Source organism: Bombus bifarius, unplaced genomic scaffold (assembly GCF_011952205.1).
Source record: "Bombus bifarius isolate JDL3187 unplaced genomic scaffold, Bbif_JDL3187 scf7180000007978, whole genome shotgun sequence".
Classification (NCBI taxonomy): Eukaryota; Metazoa; Arthropoda; class Insecta; order Hymenoptera; family Apidae; genus Bombus; species Bombus bifarius.
Window position 1 is genome coordinate 4,056,488 of NW_022884363.1, and position 26,820 is coordinate 4,083,307.

Below are 26,820 nucleotides of genomic sequence, written 5' to 3' on the forward strand. Positions count from 1 at the left end.
TCAGAAACCATTATACGTCGATCCACGTGTCCCGTTCATAATTATTCTAGGTTGCACCTGGCAACATGCGACTGCATCAGTCTAGAGACGCGTCTACGGAATCGATGACTCACGGCTAGACAAGTCGAACGAGGTGTCACGTTGAGTTTCAATCGGTCGCTCGAGACAGGAGTATAATCCGACCGACGCCTGGTGGACGCGCGTAGTCTTGTCGAGTTCTTACGCGCTTTTGCGTATTCCACGCGTTCAGAAGCGACACGAAACCCTGTAATAACAGGCACAATGGATGGTCATTGTTTACATCGAGACAATCGACTCTATTGTCGCCGAATAAAAAAGAAATCACTTGTCGATGTTTGTCCGGCGAGTACCGATGGATTTGTCGATGCAAATCAGTGAGCGACGCTCCGTGCATTTTTAAGGAAACGTTCTCAGTAGTAGACATCAAGTGGTTGGTTAATCGTTCCACAGAAATTTATCGTACGCGACAAAGGGACGAATTGGAAACGCGTTAGACCGGAGGATTTGCGGCTGCAGCATGAAATTACGGTGATAAAGTGTCGAGGAACCTGCTCGCTTCACGTATAATGCTCATCTCCTGAGGCAGCATCGAAGCGTGGCCTGAGAATTTGCTCACAGGGTATAAAAGCCACATAAACGCGGCCCTGTCCGTGGCAATAAAATCAAGTTGAATTTAATTACGTACCGTTATCTTTCCGAGGATCTAGTCGTTTTATCATTAAACCCCCCTTCTCTCGATTCAACACCATAGACGGACCACCGCGCAAACCATTAAACTAACCCGGCTTTATTAAATTTGTAGCCGACCGTACGGTTCATCGAAATAATAGAACGGTCGGCCAATTACCAAACCAGGAAACAAAGGCCGGTCCTTTAAGCGTCGTCGGAACGTGCCAGCGTTGCAAGGAAATTTTCACTTCTGATGCTACATTTTATCCACAGTTTTCGATGATTGTTAAAAAGAACGTAATGTTAAATACAACTGTCGCACGTGACGAACTCTATAAACGCAAGACTATCATTCGGTTCAATAACAATTAATAGAGAAAATACAATACGAACGTTGCTCGAAAACAAAAATCTCTACGCATCATCTTAGTCGACGAACGATCTTCACTGGACTTTCATGCTTTCCATTTCGGTCGTGTATCGAGCGAGAGGTTATAATCGGGGGAATTTGAACGACCGGATGTCCCGAAGGAGACGAGCTGTGGCGAGCAGCAGAACGCGGGCCCTCGTAAAGCGTGAAATAATCAAGCGAACGAAAAGTGGCAATAAAATGTGTCGCCAAGCTTGGTAACGAGCCCGAATGGGCCGGTAACGGAGGCGGCGGACCACCCAAAGAATCTTGAACGGGAGGCGGCTCGGGTGGCGGGGAACCTTGGGCCCTACGGGGGTGGGAGCGGGGACTGGGGGTCACTCGGCTACTCATTATGCATCTCGGATCTCTGCTCGCACCTCTGTTGTTAATCTCGCTAAGCGTTAATTTAATTAAACGCCTCCTCCGTGGTGCGCGACCGCGCCATTCATTCTGTTTCTGCGTTCCACTCTTGTCCTGTTCCCTTCCCTCCGTCCCGTGGTCAGATACCGCGACCCACGGTAATTAACGCTGGTCGAGATGGAACGCTCGGCTATCCTGACGGAATTATTCGCCTGCGGAAACGTGTACTCTTCTTCCAAGTATCCCTCGAGGGAATCTCCGCTAGATTCACTCGTTTTGCACGGTGTTTCGTTAAGAAAGATTCGATTTTGCGATTGAATACTGTTCGAGGGAATTTTGAAGGCTAGTCACATGGTGTACGTAGATGACGTCGAAGTCGAAGAGCAAGTAGCGTGCTTATTGTAGGCTACAGGTGTGCTTGAAGTGGAGAGAAAGTTGGAAGTAACGAATGGTGTAAGCGAATCGAATCGAGGTAGTATCGTTGGGAATATCTCTACGTTTGGAATATGACATTTTAAACTCTCGAGTTATTAACGTTTTCTGGGGTACCGATACTTTCTACGATATATAGTAGCAAATATATAAATCATCGAGGGGTACGCAACCGGGAACAATTCAACTTTTCCTTTAAAAGAATCGTTTTAGTTCGATATCCACGATAATAGCTTACTTGTTTTAAAACAATCCACGGTAACGTTGCGACGCAAAGAATTCCAAACTTTCCCTTTTCGCGTGGCAGCTGTACTCCCGCAAAAACATTTCGATCGAACCTCGCACCACGGTCGATCTAATCCTTTCCGGATACTTTTCGATTCGACTAAACCCGACTCTGGCAATCCGGCTGGTATCGATCCATTTCACGTCCACCAGCTGGAACTGGATTAACATGAATCGCGTTACGATTTCTCCGCTCGTTTTTCTTCTCGGATCCGGAGCATCGTTGACGTTCATCAATCACGTTTCTCAACGAGCCACGAGGCCCCGGTTACAACGTCGTACATACAGGAAACGATACGCGAACACGTCGAATCGTGCAAAGCGAAACGCTTCTCAACAGGTCGAGCGAGTCGAGCCAGATAAAGCGGACGATCGGTTGATTACGAACGGCGGCAATTAGTTCGCGCCAGTCGAGCGCGTTGGGTACCATTCGTTTCTTCGATACCTTCCGCGAACGTCCGTCCGATGCGCCGAGACTTGCGAAACGTTCGTCACCCTTTCACTCCACGGGAAATTATGGATCGAACGTCGTGGATAGATAGGACGGATGGTAACACGACGTTGCAACGCTGGTTCGCGCTCCTTTAGCGAAATACCGCTGCTCTTTCCATTCCGATACGCGACTCGGTGATTGTTCAACGTGTTCCAGGACGAGAGAAACGATTGAAGCGATTAAGTAGTAGTACGACTGCAGTACGAGTTACAATTATTTCGATAGTTGTTGAAAAACTGTGGGGCGTTTGGTGTATCATCGAAGGGTATACGAAATATTCTATAATACGATTTCTATCAACCGTCCATACGACTTGTAGGTTCTTCTCACAACCCGTAGTGTTTCTTAATTGGATAAATTATCAAAGCAAGAGACGAGGGACAATAAAAAATCCATCGAAAGACCTTCGCGTGTTATATTTTCTTGAAGAAAACAACAGACTGCACCAGGCGGAAAAGGTAAAGATTGCGAAAATCGAGCGGTTCTTGAAGGTAGAAACGCGGACGCACGTAGCGTGGGGGTATCTCTATCAGAATGTGTTTTACATTAATACTTTAGTGTTTTAGTGGCGATTGCCGGCCGTTAATGCCACTCCGGCTTGAGTGGCCTGGCTCCCGGCTTTACAAATTTATACACTCTCGCCGGTCGCTCGTCCTCTCCGATATGATATCTACGTTCTCGAGCAGAGGCAGAGGCGAGGCGAGTCGAGGCGAGTCGCTTGACCTTATTCTCGGCACCGGTCTGTCCATCGCTGCGCGGCGACCTCGAGGTCCACCTGAACGATTCACCTTCGCCACGCGGAACTTCCCCCGTGATCGATGCGACCCGATAATTTTACTGATCCGTGGCCGATCAACCGAACCGCACTCGTTGCGCAACGCTCCTCGACACGGTCGTCTCAATCCACGATCTTTAAGTGTGTTTCTTGGTTCAGTTGACGCGTCATTAATAACGCGGACATTTGGTATACGCAATACGCGGTTCTCGATATCCTTATTTCTTTCAGTCGACAAATTGCCAAGTGACACGGTTTACCGTGCATGAAATTTAGCAACTGTGCGTTAGATGTGTATTTCTTTGGTTAAGTGACTAAACGTGGAAATTCGCACATCTCAGCATCAACGACCAGTATCACATTTTTTGCACAACGACAGTATTTGCAGTTCACGTGCAAAGATCACCTACCACTGTAAAGTGTTGCTTTATAGAATAATAGGATCTCGATTATCAGAACACCAATCAGCAAAATAATCAACTATTATTTGAACGTCGTCTAGGTAATGAAAAATTTAGGGGATTGCTCCTTGTGGAAGAAGTTGGTTCTATCGTTTTACAGGTTTTACCGTACATCGAAGAAACATGTTCTAAATAATTTTCAAACGTCGTTTTCGAAACATTCTGCCTCAAATGTAAAAGGACGAAATCTCCTCGATAGAACGCATACAGCGGCCGCAGCGAAAAGGAAACGTAGCGTGCACCGTCTTGGATCAGCTCGAGGATTGGTAGTGGTGACGGATACTCGGATACGAGAACGATGACGGTGCTGGTGGTAGTGGCGGTGGTGGTGGTAAGTATGGTACCCCTGGAGCGGGTGTCATCATTTATCTCGCACCGGAGATCGGGCCCGCCGATACAGCGGGACGTTTTAATGGCCGAACCATGTTGGAATTAACCAAAACAAAGACGAAGCATCAATTAGGCGACTTTTTCTTCCACTTCTCCTTCCTCTTCGTCTCGCTGCTGGCCCGCGTGATCTTGCTCCTTCACGGTCCGTCGTGTCAAAGAAGAGGATCGGAGGTGCATACTCGTATACGCGGCCCACCTATGTACTCTCTGCCTCCTCTGTGACTCCCTTTCCATCCCCTGTCAGGCCCCTTCTTCGCCGCTTTTACGTATTCTCTCCTTCTCCGCGATTCCCGCTCGCGCTTCTTTCTCGTCGTTGCTTTTTTTCTACTCTTCCTGCGGCGAACGCGCCCTCGCGAGTCCTCTCCCTCTTCGCTGTAAACCGTATGCGCCCTTTGGCGCCCAGGTAGCAGCATTGTTTCAGATAATGGCTAATAAATTGTCCGACGAAATCATGCGGACTTGGACCACCGCGAATCGCTGGCCGATTTTCTCCGTGATCTTCTCTCGACTTGTTTCTTCTTGATTTTCGTGAATTCTTACACGCGCAATAACCAGCCTATGATTTAAAGAGACTCGCGTCGAACAAAAGGCCGATATTACTTCGGAGAGTGAAAATAAAGCAAAGGTGAGAGGATTTTTGTTCCCAGCCGTGGCCCGCTTCTTCCGCGAGAACAATATATTTACTACAGCCGTATAATCTACGTATTTGTAATGGCTGTAAGCAATGGTTGCAACGTTAGTACATAAAGGGTCGGCGAATCGTACATTTTCCGCACCGTTCTCATTACCTTCTGTACAATACGACTTGCAAACAATCGTTGTTAAATCATTTAACATCGTCTATTCATGACCCTCGAATATTTTCTAGCCAATTTGAGCAAACCTACTCGTAGGGTAGCCGTAGGTTGCACGGGTCGTTGGAAAATAGAAGAAAATCGTTCGTAGACCCATCGGTTCGCGGTAAAGCAAAGGAACGGACAAATTGCCGGGCGTATATTACACGCTTCTCAGAGCCGCGTCACCGTGAAATATCACATTTTGGCACGAGACCCCCGCGTTTACGAGGGGTCGAAGTGGCGCGCGATCGAGACGTTGCTTCAAGTGGGCTACGAGATGAAGAGGGATCTCTCCAGGCTATCCTTGACCATTTTCAAATAATTAACGTCGGTTTTCGTGAAACTATCGGTCTTCTACCTACCTGACCGTCCTTCGACCCTTACCATAGAAAAACGAGGATCGACGTGTCGTTTTCCTGGCGCGCTCCACAAATTTATCCCACGCTTTCAACCTATGAAACTACGGAAGAAGATGGAAGCTTTGGACAGTTGTTTGGAATCCTCGAGTAAGCAGAATTTGCAATTAAAAAGTTTTCAGAATCCGAGCTCGCAGAGTCCTCTTGCGTATTAGCAACGTTTTACGAGTCACGAATCGTAAATTATTCTCTTTTTACTTGTCGTCTCACTGTCATCGGGTATCAACGCCTCGCGGTGAAAGAGATCGGGACGACACCACGCTGCGACGAAAGGGCGCGTTTCACATGCAACGCCGATGATGATGGATAGTCGAGACGGTGGCTGGAAATCGGTCGCGGAAGGGCCAGGCTGCGACCACACGCCACAAACGAGAAGCTGATCGCGCAGGTGACGCCTCCTCCACTAATCACCATCGGTTTTAGATTATTCTAAAATAATGACGGCCTTCTAGCAGCGAATCGACGGTGACAAATCGCCGGAAATCGACGATCGGCTGACGTAATCACTGGATGTCCAACGTTCCTGGTGAACGGGTCGCGATGAAACGAGCTCTCAGGTGTCGCCCAGACATCCTCGGAACGCGCTTCGTAACTCGCCGCTCTCCTATCGGATGCCACGAATTGTTCCTAACCGTCCTGGACCACGGTTGCGGCAGGAAATCCTAAATCAAGTTGCTCGATAGTAAACGTACTTAGGTGCCGCGTGAGAACCAGCTCCAAGGAAAGGAAATCGATCTTTACACGATGAGATTTACCTGGAGGCGTGCCTCTAGACGAAATCTGTGTATCGTGATATGTATCTACTTCCAATCAGGTTTTAATAAAAAAAAAAAAAAAAAAAAAATAGTGAATATTTATGTAAAAGAAATTGCAATTATTAGATATAGCAGCAACCATAACATATACGTTAAAGTGAGAGGGATTGCAAGAGATTATATTAATCGATAAGAATTAACCAACTAGTGAGAAGCTCGAAAATTGAAAGGTTCGTAAGAAGAAAGACGCCTGTCCATTTATTTTTTCGAGAAAACCGAAGAATACTCTAGTCCTTTTAATTTTGCTTAATTTGTTCAATGAAAAAAGTAGGAAGCTACGAGTGTACAGCAACTTGAACTTCGTTCAGAGCGCACAACCGCGTAAATTCCAGTCATTCATCGCCAAAAACGAACAACCGAACTCCCCCATTGATCGGCATCCACGTTCGGAGGACAAAGCAGAAGTCGAGGAACGGAATCGTCGCCAGATACGATCAATTACTATAAAACTGTCCGACCCTACCGAAAGCTCGAGGTGCGTTCCGCGTCCAGGTGTGACCGCGACATCCTTGGAACGTCTTGACCGCACGATCCTCCCGCTTTTTCTCATCGAGCGTATCCTAGGAGGCGACCGAAGATTCGGGCGTTTTTCAGCGCGCGGTCTCACGACAGGCCGCGACCAAAAAAGAACAGAGGGATCGTCGGGAGTATTAATGCGAGGGCCTTCCTCGTTACGCCATCCGCGTCGCATAGTTCCCTTCTTTGGAAGTGCCGCGATCCTCCGCCATCAATGGGAACGCGCGTGAATGAACCACAGAGAGGGGAAGATGGTCGCGTATATTCGAGGCAAGAATACCACTCTCACGGTATCAGGGTTACTCGTTTCGTGGTTATTCGTGATTCGTTAGCTCGAGCATTTGGGAACTGAAATGTAATTGAAACTGTTATCGGTTACCTATAACCCTATTACGTGATAAGAATAAGCGAAAGCATCGCGAAAGACTTGCCCAGTCAGTTAAGACATCCGAGTGACGTTCGAGAGTTGCAGGGTGGAACCACTTCGGCGTGATAACTCATTTTTCCTGACGTGGTTCGAGCGTCCTTCGTCGAGTCGTTTTAACGCCATTGGCTGGCGTAGCAACAGGAACAAAGCTCGCAGAAGGAGTTCGAAGCGTAAAAGACGAGGGCGTAGCTTCGAGCAGGGGCAGGAAAGCGTTCGTTAATTTGATGTAATTTAGGAGAGCGGTAATTATATTTAATGGTGGTATCGTCCGATCTTGAAAAGTCTCAACAAATACACTGTACCCTGACACGAGAGGAATATTAATCTTAGTCGTAAATTTTGATATGCCGCGGAAAGCTGGCTCCGCGGTGCCTCGCCTCGCGAGGTTTATTGTCCCGCGACATGCACGTAACATCGCACCTGAAATTCTTATCGACTAACGGCTCGTCGTATGTAACGGGCTAACGCACACTCTCCGTACGATTCCGAATACGCTGTAATTCGTTCGTTGCTCGAATCCTTCGTCGGTTTATTACTCTCGAGAACAGCTGAGCGTCAGAAAGAACGTTCCTTACGGTAGATTTATATCCCTGTTTGAAATCTATCGTCGAAAATGTACTTAAATTTACTCGAAATCTCTTTGATTCGAGCCTCTGCGAAGGTTTAAAAATTGTAACGTTTCAAAATTACATTTGCTATATACAATTAGGTAAGAAATTGTCTCTGTAAATGTAGAAAATACTATATACACCACCAAGATGTCTCATTCCCAAGGTGAGACATAAAAAAACCTTGAGACACCTATTGAAACCTTCAAACAATTAACAATGATCCGGCGCGTAGGAAGCGGCGGACGATCGACGTGTCGCGTAATTTCGGTTAACGAGGAGGATCAGCCTCGGCCGGAGAAGGCGCGGCGGTAAGCGTAGAGAAAGAGAGGCTCTCTGCTAATCCCAGACAATCCGTGACCGAGTAACTAGCGTTGTCGTTGCCCTTGCTCCAACAGGGTCTTTTGTTTTTCCCATTGTCCAGGCTGTTCATTTTCAGGATAAATGTTCGGCCAGGTTGCAGACGTCCGTGGCGACAGGCATCGCGAAAGCTTACCTCGGCCAGGTCAGCTTGCCTGCTGACCTTAAATCACGGCTTTTCGACAGGCTGGCAAAGCCTTCTTCGAGTAGGAGAAGGGAGTGGAGAAAACGGCAAGACGAAATGATGGTGAGGCGAAGAGGGAAAAGGAGAGAGAGAGAGAGAGAGAGAGAGAGAGAGAGAGAGAAGTATCGTGCAAGTTCACGAGGGTTGTTTTTCTGGGCGACGTCGCCGATAAGATAGGGCCCCGAGTGGACGGGGAATATCCGGTGCCCACTTTCGAGCACGTCTGACAGTTTTGTACCTACTCGCGCGGCAACAGATAGTCTGTGGACGACGACGCCGAATTCCGAGTGGACAGGGTGGTCCCTCGTTCGGCTAAACCGCCAGCGATCGGATACAACGAGTCGCGGCAGCGACCGCTCGTATCTCGTTTGCGGAAGCTACGCGATACTTCGTGCCGTTCCGCCTTTTCATTAGAACCAGGAAACTGGTAGATAAACCTGGAAACCGAAAGGGATTATTGATCCGGGATCTTCCACATGGGCATCAACGACTCCTTCTTTGATCGATTCTTTTCGTTCTACAACGTTTAAGAGGTGTCCTAATGGAACGAATATGTATGGAAATATCAGGGTTACCGCTTGTTTTTAAGAATCGAATGACAAATTACGTTTGCGCCGAAAAATAATGTGAACGATCTTCTTGTTAAACAATTTTTTTTTCGTACGATTAAAAGTTCGCGTTCAGATATGTAGATTCGATCGATAAGAGCGCGCTTATTAACATTTAATTGCGGTAAACGAGGTTTTACCAGAACCAATATTTTCTGATATTGTCGTAAAACACGTCCTTTATATTTGAACGATGGACACGTGAAACCGGAGAATCGGAGAAGAAGTACTGTTAACAAGGATTACAGGAAGATTAAGTCGCGTGTCTGGGCGACAGGTCCAATCACCGGCGGAAATCAATTACCGTCTCTCGAAATGACCGTGTCCTGGTAATTAACCAGACAGAAGCTTCCCCGTGGTCTGACACTGATTGGTCATCGGCGATAATGAACTTATTTAGGAATAACCGAGTCGTCACGCCACGACCGCCTACCTCTCGCGTCTTTCTCTTTCATCAACGAGCGTTAATACGCGGGTTCCTGGCGTTCACGAAATTCGACAAGCACTTTCGACGTGAAATAACGTAGAGACGCGGCTACCCGTATTAACCGAGAGCGGTAACGAGAATAGACGGGCACGCTGCTTCTAAACGCTGCTATCTCGGGACATTACGTTTTCATGAATTCCGATTCGTCCGGTTGAAGGAAATCAGGATTAACGAACAAGTCTTTCTGGTCTTCGGCCGACTTATCGTAATATATTAAGGCCATTTAGATACCGCTATCCCTGACTCTGTCACCCTATTAACTGCATGAAACAGGAGGCTTGCAAGGCCTTCCGAATTGTCGCGGACGACCACAGAATCTTCAGGATTTCGGTTGTACCTGTAACTGCATTAAACGGTTGCCTCTTAGAGATCGTTTGCTTCTATAGAGGAAATAAGCGAAAGCATGGAAAATTTATCCGAACGAATACTTCGTCTTAGTTAATATCCTGTATTTCGCGTGATAAAAGTGGTAAATGAAATTTATTGCATAATAGATATAGGATAGAAATTAATCTTAAATATCCTAAAACTAAGAATTTCTTACGGTTACGTACAAGGCTGTTACAAGGGGTCAAGTACACATAAATTAAGCGCGGGAAAGTTCCAAACTAAAATGAATTACGAGTATTTCGAACTCGAATAAAAAGCTTCGATTTGCTATCGTTCTCAAAGGAAGAATTTACATGGCAGATAATTCCTACAAGTGATTCTACGAAACGTATCAGCTCTATAACGAGAAAACAAATGCAGTTGAGCGACACAATGTATAGAGAAAAATGGGCATTGTCCAGGGAAAAGGTAATCGTTGCGAAAAATCAGTGGAAAAGGGACCGGAAGACCCCCCGTGTCCGATTCACAGGCGTGAGCGCTCGCCGCGGACGAACTGACCGTGTAATTTAATTTAAGTTACGAGCACCGATAGCGGCCGAGCCACAAATCAATTAGAGTGGTCCGTTCTTTCGGGGTGATAGTGATAGTGGCGGCGCAGACCACGCTGTAAACATCTTTACTGCCAGATAAGTGTACGAGCGTACCACCACTGTCCCTGCACGTCCCAACGCCACGCGGCCAACCTTCTCTCTCCCTCTCTCTCTCTCTCCCTCTCCCTCTCTCTTATCTGACCACCATTTTGTACTCTCGATTATTTCGCTCATTGGATTATTGCCATTAAGGTGGACCCATGGTCTTTGCCCAACGACTTTATACTTTTGATCATGCGCTTCTGCGACTCCTTTTCGATTCCTCGATCGTTTGGAATATAAAAATGGTAGGAGAATTTTGAATCGTTCTGCTCTTAGAATTTAATTAATTATTCCGATATTAATACACACTTTTTGTCAAGTAATTATAAGAACAGTCGTAAGAATTTCTCAAGAGTAATAGCCAAGAATGGAAACTTATTTGGCGATACAACAAAGGGTTGAATGACAAAAGCGATTCTCGTCTACGTTTGTCTTTCTTCGGCTGAGCAATATTCCAGCGTCTTTAATTTCATTTCTATTATTCTCACAGCCTGTCGATGTTATTTCCGGACTCGTAAACCATCCAGTATTCTTTAACATTCGTTTCAACAGCTCGTACGATATTGTTGTAACAAAACGATAAAAAAAGGCGGGAAAGGCAATCGCAAGATTTTTTAGCGAACAATCGGTTTTACGATCGGTCGGTTCTTGCGGTATACGGCACAGCGAGCCGACAGACGAGCATGAACACTGTCGTCGAAAAAGGAACGTGGCCAAATGGAAGTTGGCATTCCAGCGCAGCGTGAGCCGGCTCGTCCTAGTCCGTGCACCCGCTGCTCCCTCTCGGTTTTCTTCATTCATCCGGACCAAGTTTTAGACAACGTCGCGCCGTCGGGGGTGTCCACCCGATCGCGACGATCCTCTCTTCCTCGATGACTCCATCCGGCCAGTTTCTTCTCCGACCGGTTTCAGCTGCCACGTTTCGATATTGTTGTGCGGAGATTTCGTTGACACGCGGCAAATAAGAAGCATCGTTGTTCTCAAACGTCTTTAAGGACCTACGTAGAATTAACTAGAATCGAATATATCGAAAGTTTAAGGGCATTGAACTGTTTCGCCTTCTACAAATTTTACTTCATTCGTGACGTTTTTTGATAAACCTGTAACACTTCTATAGTTAATGTCGGAGATACTTGACATTGAGCTATCGGACTATTTATTCCCTCCGTGTAGACTGGTCACTTGTTTGTAGTGTCTTGTTTCTTCCCATTGAGTCTCATAGAAGAATCTTCGAAGTCGGGGGCAAGATGTTATCGCGTCTCGCGTAGTTACGTACATTTAGTTTATGTACACTTCCATTTTTATTTACATTTACGATTCTGTGTGCCTGTTTACACTCTAACCCTGATTATTTGCATCTTTTCGAAACAAAAACGTAATTTGCGCGAAGCAAATCTTCGCAGAACGACCGAATAATCGAATATGAGAAAATAAACTTATAATCATCATCGGGACGAAAGATTTGCTAGTTTCTCGGTTTACGTATCATCCAATACGAGAACCTGGTGTCGTCGAAAGTGCAAAACTCTAAGGTAAACGCGACGAGGCTAAAAATCCTGGTAGAAGTTAAGAAGCCTCTACTAGGAACATGAAAGTCCGCGTTGGAAGCTTATCTTATCCGAGTGATTTCAACTGCTTTCTAAAGAACGTTCTCTATCGGTGTACGGTACGGAGGTTTACGTTTCTCGTTTCTCCATCGTATGCTCGTATCGTCCTATTAATTCTCCCGGTCGGTTTTTGAACGACGCGCGATTTTTCCTCCTGCCCGACCTGAAAACGAAAGACCGATAGATCTGTTCGAGGGTTTTTCTTTTCCTTTCAGCGACAATCTATTTGCGCTATTGCTTGTCCAAAGCGGTGGTGCAGGGTACCAACGTCTGATTCGATCCGATTCGCACCAGTGCGCAACTAGTTCCGCGATACAATGTCTGATCCGATCTGATCCGATCCAATCCGATCAAATCCGGCCCGATTCGACGTAGTACGCGACTCGCTTTAATCACGCACACGCTTTGCATACCTGGCTTACAGATTTTTGATCGCGATACCGTTTCACCTTGTCCCTCCCTCGAAGAGAATTCTGGAGACCCTCGCGATCCTTCGTACCTTATTACGCTGCTCTGGATGACATTTCCTTTCAGCGACACGCTGCAGTGACGAACCTCTGACTTGTATTAAGTACACGCGTCGAGATCTATGAATCCGACGATTCGTGGTTTATCGTTTCGAGAGTCAGCTTAGTACGAGGTTCTAAAGCGTCGTTAGGTCGAACGTATCGACCAGAAAAAAGAAGACGCGATAATTGAAATAAGTCTTTCGACTATCGTACTTTTCCTTTTTACTATTTATACTCCCTGACGTATCCTCTGATATTATCGACGTAGTTACTATGTTTCATGGAAGCTAAGTATCTTACTGGTAGTTTAAGGATCAACGCTGGAAACACTTAAAAAATCTCACAATCGCTCGAAACACTCGTTGTTACAGCATCAGAATTCCGTGCAACGTTCGCAACGAGACGAGAAACTCATTTCTTTCGGAGAAGAAGACGGCACCCAAAGGGAAGAGCTCTTTACAGGATCGTACAAGAAGAGAAAGAGGAAGAAGAAAAAAGAGAAGTTAAGGCAGAGAGGAAGAAAATGGTGGTCGAGCCCGAGGGGTGTCCGCAGTGCGATGAAATAGTGTCCGTAATCCGGCGTAAGTTAGCGCGGAGCGGTGTCCCACGGCGAGGAAGACGAGGCCCAACGTGCTGCTCTTCGTGGTCCTCGCGAGTGCTGCGTGTGCTTGTGAATACTCGTTCGTCTGCGACGCGAGTGGCCCCTTGCTCTCTCGCGGCAACTCGAAAATAAAACGTCTTGGGACAGTTGGAATTTACGACGGAAAATTTCGAGCGAATTGCACTTCCTCCGGCTCTTCGAGGATGGTCCAAAGACGAATGGCTCTTAGAAAATCGAACGTCGACCGAACGCTGTGTCGCGCCGTTCCGTTTACAGTCACACGTTGTCCGTACTTTGAAATTTTTGTTGGCGCTTCGTAGCGTGTGGTACGGGATACGAAATATATATCTATGCTGAATTTTTCTTGTTTGTAAATATTCGAGATGTAGATAGAGCAATTTCTCGGTAATTGCCGTAGCCATTCCGATGTCATTACCGGCTCATTAAATCCTTTCGAATGAGGCACGCAAGTTGAACATAGCCGTACACTATCTCCGTCACGATCTACATAGAAACGTTGCTCTAACAAGCATATCAAACTAATTTCATAAGCGACACTTTGCTCCAATGCAACGCGACATTTACGATCAGATAGGAGATCGATTAAGACCTCCCGTGCCTGCGTATACCGCTTTATCCCTGTGAACAATGTTAAACCTTCCTACCGCGTAATTCATCCAACGTCTAAAACCTTTAAAATTTATTTTCCACGGACAATTTACCGTGCGGTGAAATTTGCCAAAAATTCAATGGCAACGAGTCGAAGAGAGCGTGGTAAGGTTGAAGGCGCAACGGACGAACGATCTCCCACGGGAGGGGAAAGGGAAGGGGGCTAGCATGAACGTGGAACACCGCGAACGATGCATCACGGTTGCACCCCACGCGGTGCATCCCGGTATATTAGTCACCGGGAACGGGCACCAACAGCCAGGGCCAAATTGAGTCTTTGCCATAAAGCAAGCCGTAAAAGGGGTTGCAGTCGCAGGCAGACGATTCAACCACGTGGAAGATGAGCCTCCGCGAAGAAAGAACACCGGTCGTGTTCGATGCTAGGGACCAAATGGTACAACGAGAAAAGGTAGAGAATAGAGAGGCGAAGAGGGACGCGTGGACATTCAAATTTATGGTAATGTCCGACCGCTCTGCACGGGGTTATCGATATGGTCCTCGTTGCACGTTGTTATTCTTATTATTAATATTACTATCCCGGCGATATTCGCGACCCAACTGACCGCTCTTTTGCCACGTTTCACCGGGGCAAATTTCAAGCACGACCTCGTCTTCCGCGACAGACAGACAGCTTTCTTTTCTTTAGTCTCGCGTTCTCTCGTTTCGCTATTTGTCGCTGCTCCGTTATTTCAGATTTTTCTTGTCTTTCGTGCGTTGTTTTAACGCGTTGACGTATTCTCCGGAATTACAATGAAATGTCAACGTTTCGATAAACTCGTCAAAAACTCGAAAGACGAGCCACCGAAACAGGTTGCTAGGCGCTATTCCGTCGTTTGCCAGGCACGCGCGGCGCACGCGTTAAATCATCGCAATACGTCGCTGGGTTTCCCTTCTGGAGGACGCGTGCATATTCATCGGGAGGAAACGAAACGAGGCAAGGCGTATCCGGTCGCGTCGGGGACGGTTAACCGCTGTGGCGCGCACGTTACGAAAGGTTTCCGCGCACCCGCGGAGCCTCGCGACACGTTCAACAGCCGGCTGCGAGATCTCATATTTCTTCGCGGATGATATAAGGGCCATCGCGTCGCGGCCTCTTCTTGTAAACCACGCTGCATCTGCCTTGGCGCGCGAACCGTCCTCTACATAGACGGCGCCACCGCGCCGCAACGCGGAACGCTCGGTCAGACGGATTACGACTTTATAGCCAAGCGGATCCTTTGTCTTAACGGATTGTCGCGGCTGTACAGGCCCCTTTGTTGTCCAATTTACGGTTCTTAGGATTTTAGTACGCGGCTATACAAGCCTACGCATTCTTGCCTCGCGTTGCAGTCGTGGAAGGGAATCATTTTTATTGCGCACTCTGGGAAATCTTCTTTGTTTTCGAGTGAAAGAAGTTTGAGAAGGTGGGAACAGCGTGTAGCAGTCGAGGGTAGATGTTTTATAGGGTAGGGCTGGTGTTAATAGTATTTTTCAGGGTACGTTCTCTCTATTTTGACCGATTAAAGGCTTCCTCGTTTCAGTGAATACCAATATACCAATTGGTATATTTTGATTTGGAATCAAGTTGTCATAGCGACGGCATGAAAATTGAGAAGTGTTGGAAAATTTGTAAGCTAGGCGAATGCTAATAACGTCGTCGCAATATGAGAAACGAAGCTACACGTGCTTCGTACAAATTTGTCTGTTCGACAAGTAGAACAGTGTCGCGCTATTGTCAATCGATAGTCCTGAATCCGCCATTCCTACCTGAATAATCGCATCGTCGAAGGAAGAAGACAGAAGGCGATGCTGGCACGACGTACCAACGATTTCGTACACGGTGCGGCGTATAAATCTAACTAACAAAGTAGACAATTGCGCGTTTTTGCGGGGTGGAAAGAGTCGTGCTCGTAGCGCAGCTTTCTCCGAACGACGCGCGACAAGCGGCGGGCTGATTTATGCGTCACGAACCGGCGAACCTTGAATCTTCGTGGGAAGTTTTCAAGCATAAATCCGACCTGTAAATAACGCCGTGGGCGATCGAAGCGAGCGGGAGAGCGCGAAACGATCGTAAAAATCACACGGAACACCGTGTAAACCACCCCATCGTCCGTTTCCACCTGACGCGCGATATAAAGCCAAGCGAAATTAGTTTATAATGAATTTGCAAAGCCGATAATTGCCGGTCGCTTAACCGCCGGTTGGCCCACCGATACCCATCGATTCTCCTAATTATGCCAGCTTGATGTTCGTGTTAACCGCTAATATCCTTATACGCGTTCTTCTCGTTTTATTGGACGAATTTGAAAATTAATAAATTACGGAACCGGTGTATGGAAATTGGAAATTTGATATTCGATTCACGCGTGTATGTAGATTAACGTTGTTAAAGGCAGTTGTCGGTTTAATCGTCGGGTAGATGCTCCTTTTTAAATTGAATATTAAAACGATATATATCGCGGTATGTAGGACGATTACGTATTATGATTGTTCAAAATAAAGTGGAAGTAACGGTATTAATAATACTTCATCCCTGACGATTATTAATGAAGAGATACGTTTGTTTGAAGAAGAGACGATGTAATATATCGTTTCGTGCTGTACACTTGGAACTCCGCCTACTCGAAAGTGCCAATTAAATCCACCGTGGAACGTCAGAGTAAACGTTAAATGAATCTTACTAAATCATGCAAAACTGCCCGACCGTTCTAAAATAATCGTCGTCGTAATCTTTCATGATTTCGTCAAACGGATAATAACGTAATTTCGCATGTTTCAAATACTCTATAAAACGACGATATTAGATTTTTAATCAAACCGTATTATTTGCGTACGTTAATTTTTCGCTGGTGAAGGGGAGGGAAGATAATTTGGGATGACCAAGGTCAGAAAAAAAAACAAAGAAACGAAAATAAAAGGTGTAAATGTACAACATAATAGTCTCCTTTTTAATATAATGAATTCATAATGGTAATAGACAATAATAATAATATAATAATATAATAATATGATGTTACCAATAATAATAATAAAATTAATATAATAATAATAATAATAATAATAATAATAGATATATTCTGTCTATATTCACATTCAGAACTATGTACAGTTTAATTAATTTACAATTGAATTTGTAAGAACAACCAAATAGAACCTATTAATCGTAATATATATATATATATATTTATATATTTATATTTATATATATATCTCTATATACTTAATACCTGTATATATATTCACACAGATATTCTTTCATTTCCTCTTTTTTTTCTGTGTCGAGGGATCACTCTGTGATCGTGTACAAGAAACACGTAAAATTCTTTGTCTCATTCTTTCCCTAATCTTATGATTCTTCTTTTATTTTTTATTTTTTATTTTCTTTTTTCTTTTTTTTACTTTTCGCCTGTATTCACAGATGATACAAGCGACACGCTTGACCCTCGATGTCATCACCTAGCTACACGCTGCGATGATTATTTACAAAACCATGATCAAGTCTCTATTAATTACCCTATTACGATATACGTGTCAACGAATGCACGAGCACCGACCATCTTCGTCGAAGTACACTAGCACCGTAGTGTTCCTCCTTCGTTCGTTTTTTCTTCTTTCCTTTAATCAAGTACATTATATATTTCACTCTTCCTTTCATTCTCCAACCGTTTCTCTCTCGCTTGCAACTCTTTTTTTTTTTCTCTCGTTAATTCTCTTCAACCTCGCCCATTATCACAGATATAAATAAATGTATTCTTTACAAAACAATGTACAATTTCTCCCATCGACCTGCTTCTCAGCTTCTGACACTCTCCAAAATTTCGTTTCCTCTCTCTCTTTCTCGCACGACGCAAAACTTCGACGATAACACGCACGCACACTCGCTTACACATGCCAAAGTACAAAATGATAGTCGATTTCTATAATTAATTTTCTTTTTGTCTTTACTCCGTTCATTTCGCTGCATCCATACACACACCCACCCACACACACACACACACCCACACACACACATACCCACCCACACATACACACCTACACGCACGCACACACACACACACACTCTCTCTCTCTTTCCCTCCCTCTCTCTCTCTCTCTCTCTCTCTCTCTCTGTCTCACGCTCATTCACGAATCGGTCCTCTCTGCTCGTTCTCCAGCACAGTAGGAGAAACATTTGCGAGTCGACGCGTAATGCCTAGATTCCAGCACTGTCGATGATCAGACTTTTCGAAAGGAGGGTTGATTTATGCGATATACATATAATATAAAAAAATACCAACAATCTCGAGCACCGCGCATCTCGCTCTCCACCCGTTTATTATAGATCAATTTCGCTTCTCTTGCTCGTCCCGGTTCGACGCGACACGAACGAAGTCGAGCGAAATCATCGTGGCGATACTTTGTTCGCGCGAGATCACGAAGATCTACGAAATTAAGGGGGCCGATGAATAAATGGATCGCGATCGATCTTGCTACACATATGAACACACACGCGCCAACTTCCGCATCGAGCGAGAAACTTCCACTTTGGCTGGGATCGCGAGAACACGATCACGAGACATTTAAGCGATCAACGAGCACACGATCTAAAGCAACATATTGCACAGAGAGACGGTTGAAAGTAACGAGGACGAAGTACGATGCTAATTAAAAGTAGACACGGTATCGCATCGTCGAATTCTCGTGGTTCGCGCGCCGCGGCCGCAGGAAACCGGAAGTCCTTCATGGATCACGAGTGCACAGTGCCCGCGCGGAAAAAGGACGAATTTTTACTCTTAATTAGTTTACCGCTGTTACCGTTCTTTTCCTCTTTAAATCTCACCGTAATATCCATCCTTCGTGGATAGCGCAGCGTCCATCGACGACGATATCACGCGGATACTACACACGCGGCCGCGTTCTCCACTTTTAAAGTTACTTCCGCTATCCGTCGATTTTTCAACCGCGCCAACATGTATACCGATATACGGTGGATTCGACTACACCTCGACGAATTTTTCAAAGATCCAGATTTAAGGCAAATCTGTGCTCCACTATTAGCGTTCTGTCCATGTGAACGGCGCGGCGGCGTATTCGTGTACACGAGAATATTCCATCGGGAGTTTAATTAAAGAGTTACTGGTAGATTAAGGATAGAGTAGCGCCTGCACGATCCGGCTTCATCTTCTCCTTTCGCCTCTTCTTCGCGGACATCCTCGACGGACGAGGCTGTCATTACGCGAGTCATGTTATGTCGAAGGTACGGAGAACCGACTTTATGCAGGGGTTGCTCGTTTTTCGATCGTTCGTGATTCCAACGATTTCTCATTGGTCAAACGGTGAAAAATCTCAACGAGTTCAACTATGAATGGACCGATCTATGATCGCAACAGGACTTGCCCAAGCGAGTTTTCGCGTGAACTATATGGGTTAACCTGAAATGGCTGCTACTTTGCACGTTGCCCGTGTGGTTTGCGGGTTCTTTTGACTCCTGGAATCGACAAGATCCGCTGATGAACAGATGCAGATGAACGAGGAACGAGAAATATCCTGATCCGATCAGCTTGTTCCTCCATCCGCGATTTATATACAAAACAAACGATATTCGACGCGTTACCGGTTTATTTAAGTTTTAAACGAATCTCGCGTACGAGTGTACGACGATCTCTTTATTTACAGAATCGGAGGCCAGTTAAACACGCGGAACGATCGACGATGAACAATTGGTTGACTAAGGAATCGTCGAACGCGTGAAACGAGGTAACTTGGACGATGTTTCGCGCATCGAACTCTTTTCGACTGCTGCTCGACGAAGGACGAATACCATCCTGTTTCGTCCAAAGAGATAGCGTTTCTCGCCAAACTTCCATCAAATGTCACACACGTGCGATTCAGTGCGCGTCTTCCCTTCGCGACTATCTGTTCTCTCGCGATGACATCTTCTTGCTTTACGTATTAGTGCGTAAGCAGGCACTTTGACGTAATTCTCGTAATTTCTAAATCTTCTCTAAGCCGAAACGATTGGCTCGTGGCATTCGTTTTTCGCAGTCGCACTTTGCACGCCACAAGCACGATGTATGTATCTCAAGGACGAACCTCCGTGCTCCATTTCTTCCTTTCAAAAGATATCTCTTTTATCGCTTTTTTTTGTATCCAGCGGCTTTTCGCTCCCTCTGCTTCTTCTCCCGCGTGTTTCTTTGTCTATTTCTTTCTAGTTCCACCACCTTTCCTCTTGGAAATCACGCTGGTAAATCCCAGAACCTCTCAGCGCCGCGTACTTACAGTCCAGTGTCGCGGGCCCTTGCGTTCTTCCTTTAATCCTGCAACAGAGAGACGAGGATGGTCTTAAGTGCAAGTCGCCGTGTTCTTTCGTTTTGGGTGTTCGCTTGGGGTGTTATCGATTAGGATTTTTTCACAGGGTTAGAAATATCGAGAACTGTTGAAATAAATTTTGCAGCATGTATCTGTGATCGTACAATGACAAATGACCGATTGAGATTGAGTGACGCGTGTAATCATGTACGACGAGTGATATATTTATTTCCCATCTTTTTGTAGACTTGCCGGCGATAAGAAACAAACGGCGTTCAACGTAAGAAAGGATACTATGCTGAAGAGTGAATATTTGAAAATTTCCAGTATTTCGAACTCGTTCTAATAAAACCTCTTTCGCACGATACTTTATAAACCTATTATTTATATCAAAAAGCGTGTTCACAGGTCCAGATAATTTGCGAAATAGTTATCTGGATTCACGAAAACTCAACGAATACCACCTAAGCACGGTAAAATTCGCCTTAGCTAAAAGGAAACACCGCCAGAGTTGGACGGCGATTGGTTGTCTATTCGCGATCAGGGGTCAGCCTCTAAAATCGTTCTTGGATCTCAACGAGTAGGCGAGCTCGATAACGACGATAATCGCGACTCTCGCAATTAGACGGCCGTGTACGACTACACGGGTTAACCAGTCTGTGGTTGCCACCGGTATAAGATTTACGAAAATATCGTTTGCATGCTCGTAACCGGACTATTACGGCAGAGGTTATACCGCCATCGAGTTGCGTCCGCTCTGTGCGGTTATTATTACGCCGTAATCCTGCGTCCACGAATCGTGTCATGAATTTTCCATTAGTATAGCTAGCGATCGTGTGGCTTCTGCCGTTCGTATCATTCGACAGAAAAATTGGAATTTTAGGTAACAAGTCGCCCCCTCCCCCTCCTAATCTCTGTGGAAATATACAGCTTGACGCAATATAAATTAAACTTTACAATTAACTGTTGCACCTAATTTATGATAATATTAATAAATCGAACTTTGAGATGTTCGTTGTTGTATTTAATTCGAAGAATGGACGTAACTTCACCCCTTCACGTTCGGTTGGAAGGCGAAGTCCGTAGGTTTTCGCAACCGCGGCCAGATGAACTGGATGTAAACTGCTTGTAAGATCATAGTTAACTATTAGCGAGCTGCAATACACGTCGGCGTTGCGGTAGATCGGAGCAATGTACGTCGTGGCTGGCTATCGATACGCGATTACCATGCGTCTCACCTGGTAGACAAGCGATGCTCTCGCACACAACGATCGCCAAGACCGATATCGAGCCGCTTCTCTACCTTCTTCCCGTTTCGCGACACGCTGCTGCAAATGGAACGTCGCTAACGTGGCTCGTCACACGGCGTACCGGTTCCGTGTGTGGCGCTTCTGCCTGCTGTTATCGTCGCAGTCTGATTAACGGGATTATCACCGAGAGTATCTGACCTCCAGCGTCAGAGGCGTTTCATCGCGACGGCTAAATGGCATCTACGTTCAAAAATATCTGGACATCGAGACGTTTATGCGGGGAAAAGTGGCAGATTTAATGGTAAAGAAATGGTTGTTCGCGAGAGCTAAACATAGATTCCATTTATTGAGTTTAATGGCGATATGGAGAAGGTAAATCGTTTTTTAATTCATAGACGGCAAGTGTTTTATGCTGAAACTATCTGTCTTCTTTTTGTTGTTACAAGCGTTACGACGAACATGTATGTGCTTTTAACAAGATTAACGTTGACTTTTATTAAGATCGAAATTTGATTAGGGATAATTTGATCGGATATCTGTTTTATTTTTATCGTATCAATTTTTATTACAATTATCTATTTGCGTCTAGATTCGAGATTGGTTGTATCGGCGTTAATAGATGTTCGTGATGTTGTTCCGTGTACTTGATAATCGATTTACGAAGATAGATTCGAAAATAACCTCCTTCTAAATCTTCGATGATCAAAAGTCGTATAGAAAATTAATTAAACGAAGACGTAGAAAACGCTATATAAAACGTAGTAATTCAAGTCCTATGTCTTCCTCCGTCGTTACGTAAGAATTCCTCGAACGAACGTCTATCCTCTACCCCGTTTCGACGAATTTGCATACGTAACGACAGCTCCCAAGTACATTCCGATCGTGGTTCCACGCTCGAATACCGAAAATCGCTGGCATTCGATTATCAGGCGAAATCACAGCCGCGCTATTCCAGACGTTTCGGCATCCAAGAATCACCTCGTTCGATCTGTCAACGACCCGACTCTCGGAAGATTCGCGAAACCTTCGCAATTATATCGCCTTGACTCTTTGATCTATATCTATAGTTCGCATCTCTCTGTTAAACGTTGATACGATACGCGATAGAGAATCGCCGCAGGAGTCTCGCGAACGATTGGAAAAAATGTCTCATTTACCTGCGATGGTGTACGGCACAGGTCAACCCGTTAACCGTGTCGTTCTTTAATTAGAGACTTTTATAATCAGAAAATTAACGACGATGCGGCTTTTTTCTTGCGATTTTTTCCCATCGATTTGTATTATCGGATTCTGTTTTTTAACATCGTGGCTACGACAGAGAATTCCAATGATTCGCTTAATATATCTTCCCATCGTTTCGAAATTGATTAAACTGGTTATTTAACGGAATAAACATCTCTTATATAGTCTTTTTGCGATAGACTTTGATCGTTCAACGAAAATGAGAGCAATAGACGATAATGGCAACAAACATCGAAGGAATATATGGATGTACCACTGTACACATTCTACGCTAGAAGGATGCGAAAATAAGCTTCGCGATGGAAATGAGGGGAACGTGAATGCGGTGGAAAAACGTCTGGAATATATCAGGGCCGTTAACGGAGCGTTACGTATGCCAACGTCGCTACGGATCGACGTTTTACACAGCATGGGACTATCGATACGCGATTACAGTGTCTCACCTAGCGAACGACTTCGTGTACGTGCGCTGCCGCGATCACCGTGGCCGATAGAGGCCTCCGCCTCCAAGCGTGGAGAATCTCTGCACGCTCCGGATGGAATGCCGTCGCTTCTCGGTTATGGATACTTGAAACGGGGGCGATATACGCCACAGCATTTTTTCCATCGACGCGAAAAACTTTACTACCATTTCTGTGGACTTTCGAATTCCTTCAACTTTACGCGAAACTTCAACTAAATTAATCCTTCGCCTTGCAATATCTAGTTACGCTCGTCACGCGAATTACCATTTTCTTTAATAGAATTTCACATTCCACGGATCGCTATAAATTAATATTAACTATTATATAACGCTTCAACGTTTTACATTTGATACGGTGTATCGTTAGATAATGAACAGTTGGCGCGCAAGCACATACTTAACGAGTAATTAAACGAGCAGTTAAACGAGTAGCTAACGCTTATGATCGATTATACGTAGCTACTGAAAAGATCATAAAGCAAGAGGCTAATAATTCGTTTAGTTGCGTCTACCCATCGATGTTAAGTTAAAGGAGACCACAAAATTACAAAGTAGACAGGTAGCATGGTAGAGGTATCGCATCTCAACGACCTCGAGCAACCCGAGCAATCCGATCTGATTTGCAACAACACGATGCACAAAACGAGAAGTACGATTGCACGACGGATCGTCGAAGCGTTTCCTCGATTAAAACAATTAGTGGAACCTGCTATACGTACGTACGGCGTCGCGGAAATTTTTCACGATCGATTAAACGAGACGCTGTGTAGCCATTTGTTGAACGTTTCAAAGGTGTGACAGTGGCCGATGGCGTCCGACAAATATTTCAAAGCGCCACGGGCTATCTGTCGCAGCGGCCGCGTCTCTCTTTATTCCGTTGCTCGTTCTCCGGTTCATCGCCGAGCGCGTAAACCGAAATGACGCGAAACCGGATGACAAATGCCGCGCGATTACGCGACAAGTCGTTCGAGGAGATCCGACCACGTTTAAACGCGCTTTCTCGCGTGTATCCAACCTTCGTAGGACTTTTTACACGGAACTCTCTCGGCCGTCCGTCCATCACGGCGACTCGTTGTGTGGTTCTCTTGGAAATTCGCTCGGCAACGCGTGGAAGGCCGTCCAGGAACGACGAAGCAAGTAATTGCGGGGTGATTAGTGCGAGGTCTGTTAGACTACGTATTTGTCTCTTTCTGAGATTATTACTCCGCGCTATCTGTCGGATACGAGTCCAGTATTCGTGTACTTTGAAGCGTGGAAGAGAATTAGTTCAGTTTGATGGCAGGCATAGTTAGGTATATGGAACGAACTATTTATCAACACGTAGCTTCTCTAACATTTTTCTGAAGTAGTATATCTATTATTCGCAATACGATTGAAATTAATGTAAGTAATATGTCGTAACGTTCCTATCAATCTACAAGCGCCGCTCTTGTACAAGGCTACGCCTTTCTTCCATATATTTACCTCTATATATTCAAAACCAACCTTTTCCCCTCTCGCACTTCTTGTTTCACTTTGTTCGTTCAATAAAGACACGCGCTGCCACGTTGTTCCTTCGCTCAAAGGGACCCAGCGGTGCATGTATTTTTCATCTATATGAAATTCATCGGACACGATGTAGAGTCTGCAAGTTTGGTTCGTTTATTCAAACGACAGAGTGTCCAGGATCGAGTCGGGGAATATTCATGAACACCGGTTTGCCGGTGAATCGACGCGACAAGGAGCTTACGTACGCGTGCACCTCGGCGATGCTCCGTGTGGAAGAAGCGCCATGAAAATCCGGCTTTCACGCGAGCTCGCCTTTCTAAAAGCGGAATCTCACCTGAACGAAATCGATACCCAAGCCTCCAAAACGGAACAGTCATTTCTGCTATCGGCTTCTCGTAATTGCGAAGCTTTTAATACGACTCTCCCACTTCCAGTACCTTCCAGCGCAAGAAACCTGTTTATCCGTTCTCCATTATCTTCGACACGAAAAACGACATTACGAAACGCGGTTCGCGGTTAACCTCTCTACCCGGCCGAACCTCACAGACGTATTCCCTATTTTTTCGACACCCGAATTTCACACTGTCAACGGGCGAATTAAAGTCGTTTAATCTGTCGGGGATTTTTCTTCGTCGGAGGTAGGTTGCGCGACGCAAACGTTGCACAATCTATCTACCGAGCAGCTGGATTTAGAGAAAGCCATGCTAACGAGATGAATCCGCTATCGACCTGAGAATCTCTCCACATTGAGAACGAAACGCTCGGTTTGATACTATTGCGCTAATTAATGGGATAGATTTTTCGGCTGACACGAAGTATACGAAATATTGCTGGATATTATGTGTTTCTATTTCGTCGAAACTGGAAGATGGAAATTACGTCGAAAACCTAATTTCAAGTAACTACCTTGATGTGCAGTGTAAACATGTACATATTTTCTCTTTCTATCACGTTTAGTGCTAAGAATTGGATCAATTAAGCAAGTATACCTGTACGAATGAAAAACAGGACAGAGTAACGCGACTGACCGTATCGATTTATGGAATTGTACAGCAACAAATATCCTTCGACACCTACGATGTCCACCGTTTTAATACGAAAAGATTCACGAACAAAGAGCGTGACACGCATCGTTTGCGAATTTTGTCCATTTTTGCGTCAGAGCATCCTCTATCATTCCCGATAGCGGAGCAAGATCCCGGGATAAGCCGGATTAAGATCTCACAGAGAGACACGGAGAGAAGGTTCCTCTCGGGCTGGCGCGGAGGCTCCGTGACGGTAATTTACGCGTAATCGCGACGATGATCTCCAGCCTCCGAGACAACATCCAACGCGACGTCGTAATTTCACGCGAACGGGGAAGGTCACGGCGAGCATCTCGTGAAATCGACACGTGCGCCAACCACGAAGACGAGAAACCGACAAGAAATCAGATGAGAGCGATCCGCTGACACGATAACGGCTGAATTTCGAACGGACGTCGCGCTTTAACATAATCAACGCTTTGAAAAGGAGGAAAGGAGGGCTGAATTCGATGGAAAAACAGGATTAATTACAGCGTCAGCGCGTTATCTGTCGTACGAGTCGGTGTTGTTTGCATGCCGCGACGGGAACGAGCGTGAAATTACGATGATTATAAAATTGATCCTCGTACGATCGCGCATTAGACCCGTCGAAATTACCGGACGCGACCACGACGTGTTTTCCGCGAGATCGTGCCGACGTACCGTTGATAATACGTTCTGGGTCTAGGATCTGAGCGGACACAACGTTGTTGCTCCATGTTTAATTGTATAATTACAACACTCGACTGCGCCGAACGACTGTATTAACGACCGGTGGCAGGCCCATTTTCCGGGCAGATCGTACGCGATTAATTGGCGGCGGAGCGAGGTAATTAGAAATTATACCGATAAGCTACGAGGAAAAACAGCGCAGCTAGTTTTCTTCGACGGAATCTCGACCACGGGCTGTTCCATCACGGGTAACGTGTCCTTTTAGGAGAGCGGAAAACAACGAACTCTCCATCTTGATACTCGAAGGATGTTCGACGTGAAACGTTCGACGAGTTCGTTCGATCAAACGCGTTTACTTAGCGATAACTCGTTCCCCGTGGCGAGCACGAATTTGCAAATGTCCAGAACGAT

The 26,820-nt window shown here is 45.5% G+C and overlaps 1 protein-coding gene across 2 annotated transcripts in view; it reads right to left on the minus strand.

The window, feature by feature from the left end:
* Positions 1-18,888: 18,888 nt before the first annotated feature.
* Positions 18,889-26,820, minus strand: part of LOC117204449 (homeobox protein caupolican-like) — a 74,345-nt gene continuing 66,413 nt past the window's right edge. For both annotated transcript variants that reach the window (XM_033441854.1, XM_033441856.1), the window contains exon 7: positions 18,889-20,238. The gene's annotated coding sequence lies outside the window, so the exon portion shown is untranslated. The remainder of the gene's footprint in view (positions 20,239-26,820) is intronic.